Source organism: Mus musculus, chromosome 15 (assembly GCF_000001635.26).
Source record: "Mus musculus strain C57BL/6J chromosome 15, GRCm38.p6 C57BL/6J".
In the NCBI taxonomy this organism is placed as follows: domain Eukaryota; kingdom Metazoa; phylum Chordata; class Mammalia; order Rodentia; family Muridae; genus Mus; species Mus musculus.
This window is the reverse complement of record NC_000081.6, coordinates 7,804,596-7,810,047: the sequence shown is the minus strand read 5'-3', so window position 1 is coordinate 7,810,047 and position 5,452 is coordinate 7,804,596.

The following is a 5,452-nucleotide window of genomic DNA, read 5'->3' as shown; positions in this document are numbered from 1 at the left end:
AGGGCACGCTGCAAGTGGGGATGCATTTATAGAGCTCTCACTGCGTGACGTGCCCTCCAGTGGCTTTTCTGATTCGCTTTCTGACCTAAACACACATTAGTTTAGTCCCCAGGCTAGGGCCAACACGGTCTCCAAATATCTGCTGGCTGAAGTCAGAGGCTTTGCATATCATGTATTACATGGCCGGCAATGAAGAAGGCTTCTGAGGTTGGCCGGCTTCTCAGACCTAGGCTTCATTTCCATGCTGTTGTAATACAATACCAGACGTGGGGTAGGCACATACATTCAAAATCACAATTCCAGAGGCGTAAGATCACTTGATCAGGGAGAGGTCAGGGAAGGTAGGGCATAAACCTGCCTTTGTTCAAGAGTTTTGAAAAAGTTATTTGGCGAACCTAAGCAAGGACTGGGTGCAGTTTCCAGCGAGAGGGACTCAGCCTTCCTTCTAGCGCTCTGAAAAAAGGGGGAGAGGACAGACCTTTTTCTGCATTTTCTCCTGTTGGTTAGCTGAACACCAGAAGCCAGGAGCCTTCTTTGTAGAGGACAAGAGGAGGACAGGCTCTTGCACCCTTTGCATATGGCTGAACTGTAAATACGTCCCATCCACATAGGTATGGAATCCGGTCTGTCTTTGATATGTGCTAAATAAGGTAGGTCTCTGCTAGGGAAACCTGTTTACCGGCAGCCACCGACCGGGCTTGAATGTAGTAGGACCTCCTTAATTTTATTAGTCGGAGAAGGTGAAAGCATAAACAGGCTCAATTGACATCTACACCCCTCTCCTCTTATGACTCATCCAGTTGTTGGGGAGTATGTGTTCTGGAAGAAGCTGAGACAATAGATAGGGGTAATGTGTGTGGCAATGTGGGGGGGAAGATGACATATTATTACAAGTACCCAGAGTCAAAGATCAGCCACTTTAGAGGCTTATCAGTGAAGTTATTGTGGGCAGGGAAATTGTTCTTTCTAACTTACTGTGATTGAGAGATTAAACCTAGTGCAAACCAGCTCTTTCAACAACACCTTGCAGGGAAGCAAGGATGCTCTCTGTTGTCTACAGAGTGTGATGGGTGCTTCCTTCTTTGATAGATGCATAGTAGCAGTGTACATGGGCTTAGAAATGGGCTGAGGGAAAATGTATCCATGTTCAGTCCAGCATTATTTTGGAATCCAAAGCTGACTTGAATCAGTGCTGGGTTTTTTTTTAAATCATATATGATTTTTAATTTTTTAATTTTTCATTTTAAAGCTTTTCACTAGGCAGGCCCGAAAACAAAACAAAACGAAACAACAGCAACAGTAACAACAAAACGCCTGGACTTATTTAGCTCTTGCTGTGTGCTAGGCCTTGAGTAGTGTGTTGATCAGGTGAGGGGCTCCAGGGGACAGTTGCCACTGAGTTAACTGTGGAAGGAAGGCTGACCGGAATCTCCTCCACTCAGCCACGTGTCACCCAAAAGCCTTCCGGAAAGGCCACTCAGCCAGGCCTCACGAAAACTGGATTGAAGTCCAGGAACTGGAAGGTCATTCAGGATGCAGCTCTGGGCTGGGGTTATCCGTCTGCCCCCTCAAAACCAGGCATCTGCCTGTCCCTACTAACGGGGCTTAGCTGCCTGGACTATTCAGCTCCTCGCTCACTCCCTGATTTCCTCCTGGTGTTCTTTGGCTTCTGCTCCTGCTACCAACTGCAGAGCTCTCTGTTGATCTCCCATTTAAACTTCTTTAGTGCAAGTATCTGCTGCTAGGCACTCACAAAACATTTGAGCTGGACTGAACTTCTTAATCAGGCCTCCTCGGAGATGCCAGGTCGCCCTGGAGATGCGCAGACCTCAGATCAGGTGCAATGCCTGGGCCAGCCATCTGAATCCAAATTGTTCATGTCTCAGAAACAACAGCTTCGGCCCTTTGCTGAGGGCCCTGTCTGGGGTCCCTTTCCACTTTCCTTGTACAGTGGTTGTTCACACAGAAAAAGCTGTGTCAGTGGCAGACACTTGGAGTCTTAGCTGTTCCTCTGTTCAACAACTTCCTTCCTTCATAAGCTTACCCGTTCATATTAGTTTCTTATCACTGAGACCAAATGCTTCACAAGAAGCAACTTAAGGGAGGAAGGATTTATTTTGGTTTTATGCGAGGTAGGCACCGTGGCTGGGGCTCTAGCTATGGTCGCAAGAGCTTGAGGCATAACATATCCGTGGATCAGGAAGCAGAGATAGCCCACAAGCTTCATTCTTATGACACTAGAGCAGTATTCCTGCCCTGCTTAACTGGGCATAAAGTCCAGTTGGTTCTACAAGCTCTCAAAATAGAACTTCCAGTGTTTAAACACAGGGGTTTTGGGGGGTGGGGGCTTTTACACTCATACCATAGCATCATCCACAGACATGTGCACTTGGTGTGGAAAATAAAGTGAGAACTGGTTTGATGGGCGTGTACATGATGGGCTCATGTGCTGGAGTTGTACTGTATGCTGCTGGCAGAAGCCCTGGAGAAAGCACAGCACATACTCAGATCGCCCTAGGCCCTGGAGTGGAGAATTCAACATCTCCCCTATGCCTGCTTAAAGATTGATTTGATTTTTGTTTGTGTGTATGGAGGTGCTATACACCAGGATAGAGTGTTGGGCTCGGGAAGAATATCCACTATTCTTAAAATTAAAGCTTGCTTGCTTGCTTGCTTGCTTGCTTGCTTGCTTGCTTCCTTCCTTCCTTCCTTCCTTCCTTCCTTCCTTCCTTCCTTTCTGTCTTCCTTCTTCCCTCCGTCTCTTCCTCCCTTCCTTCCTTTCTTTTTTCTTTTTATGAGACACTGTCTCTCTGCTGTCCAGGAACTTACTATGAGACCAGGCTGGCCTTGAACTCACAGAGTGTTGGAATTAAAAGCATGTGCCATTATGCCTGGCGAAACTGAAAGCATTTAGCTTTAGAGTTAAAATATTTTCAACACCAGTCATGTCCAGGGTTACTCCAGGTACACAGGAGCAGAGCACTTTCTTCTGAAATGAACACTTCAGACACAGGAAAGCTAGAAGTAGACGTTTGGTGTCTTGGGAATAAGTATATGGCTTGATGTTATAACTTCTGCACCCCAAGAAATTGAAAGGGAAAGACACACAGCTCTGAGGTTCCATCATCTTGAGGACACAGGGTATGCTGGATTTGAACCTGGCCCTCCTCACTGTCTGGAAGACACCAGTTTGCAGGACTGTTCTGGCTTCCTTAATGCCCTCTAACCGAACAGCAGTAACAGCAGCTGTGAATTCTTACTTTGTCCCCAAATCTCTGCTTTTCATCTAGAAAACCCTGCTTAAAGATCAGAAGGAATAAATGTTCACATTTATTCTGGCTAATATTTGAAGCCCTGGCTAACTTACTACGTCACTCTACCTTCCTGGGGATTTCTCTGGATCTCTAAGTGAACCATACCTAAACAAAGGTCTGTGTTCCAGGGTCTTAGGTCAGTGTAGCACGTGAGTATGGAAAGACCACAGCCAAGTAAGACTCTCTCAGAGGAAGGCAAGCAAGACTCACACACACTGTGCCTGCGTTCTTACTCAGAGCTGTAGAGCAGAGGGGTGGGCAAGCCTGTGGTCGCCACTCACAGACAGTCCCAGGAGAGTTCTCAATGGGATTTCTCAGCTGCTGTGCCTATGACCTGAGTACCTGGAAACTTGGGGTCGTGATGGCTGAAATGGAAGCCATCATTAAGCAGGGCAATTTCCTTTTCAAAGTCATTGCTTTATGGGGCAGGGATTTGTCCCGTGCTTGCTTACTCCTGACCTGCCATTTTCCCTGAAGATATTCTTACTCATGACAAGAAGATAAATTTGTCTTTAGGCCACCTAAAAAAGAAAAAAGGAAAAGGTACTGCAATAGTCTTTTATTTTTATTTTTCCAAAACGCTGAAATAAGACAATCTCTTTGGAGCAAACTGGTTTTCATAATTAGTCAGTTATAGCTTTGGGAAAGAGTTACTGATGAGGTCTAGCAGTTTCTTCGACAAGGATCAGATTGGACAATGTTCTGTTCATTTTCTTCTGGGTTCTTGAGATTACTTTAAGAGACTCACCTTTTCCCAGAGATAAGACTTTGATCAGAGAGTGTGATGTTCACATTGTTCCTGTGCTTACAGAAAGTGGGGCCCTGACATGCTGAGGTGGAAAGGCCGAGTCTTCCAGTCCAGCCGCTGCATTATACCCAGAGAGTAGAGGCAACGCGTGGTTAAGAGGTAGATTCAAGGTCACACTGGGTAAAGAACCCAGTTCTACCATCTGAGTAAGCATGGTTAAATTGCTTCCGTGATTATGTATATGTATATGTATATGTATATGTATATGTATATGTATATGTATATGTATATATGATGTATGGGAGGGGGCACTTAGAGGGATGTGGTGTTCTCTGTTTTTGAACTTGTGACTTAGTGTAATTTGTTGAAGCAAGATTCCACAGAAATCAATTGGTGTCATTACTGGTAGCAGCACTTGATGACAAGCTGAATGGGGGGCAAACTTTTGACAAGGAATTGATGGTTGCCTTTTAAAAAAATTGAACTGAGTTTTTGTTTTTTAGCATTTCTTATATAAGTATGACATTTACATAATTTTCATATCTTCTTCCCACTCCAACTTCTTTCATGCCCTCCACTCCCTCTCAACGTCCTGACTTCATTAATTATTGTTTCACACACACACACACACACACACACACCCCTAAATATAGTCTGCTGAGCCCTGTTCAGTGATACTTCTGTGTGTATGTATATGTATATGTGTATGTATATGTATATGTATATGTATATGTATATGTATATGTATATGTATACACACACATACACCAGGGGTTCATCCTTAGAGAAAACTGAAATCTTTCTCTCTTAGTAGCCATTAATTTCCTATACCTTTTTATTCAGGGAAAGGGCTTGTGAGATTTCCCCATTCATGCTGCCTTGTCAACTGGTGTCATTGTGTAGGTCTTCTTTAGGTGGCTGTAGTTTTGAGATTTCTTGGGAGCGATTTCCCTGTTATTTGTGGAGGATGCCACCAGGAAGCAGGCGTACTGGTCTGAGTCTCACAATGTTTCCAACCACTTCTCCTTAGGATAGGGATTGGATTGTATCTATTAGGGTGGGGTATCTCAGGGTCAATTGTTTGATTGTGATGCTGAGAAAGTAGCAAAGTTCCCAAGTAGAGCACAGAGAGTACTGAACGTTCTCTCTCTCTCTCTCTCTCTCTCTCTCTCTCTCTCTCTCTCTCTCTCTCTCTCTGTGTGTGTGTGTGTGTGCGCGCGCGCGTGCGCGCATGTGCGCGCACGCGATGGGAGCAGGGAGATTTGAGTACAGTAAGTAGATATTGTGAGTAGAGAGCCAAGACACCTGTTTCCTTTTTGGTTTGTTTGTTTTTGAGACAGAGTCTCACTATTTAGCTTAGGCTGGCCTCAAACTTGTGACAGTCTTCATG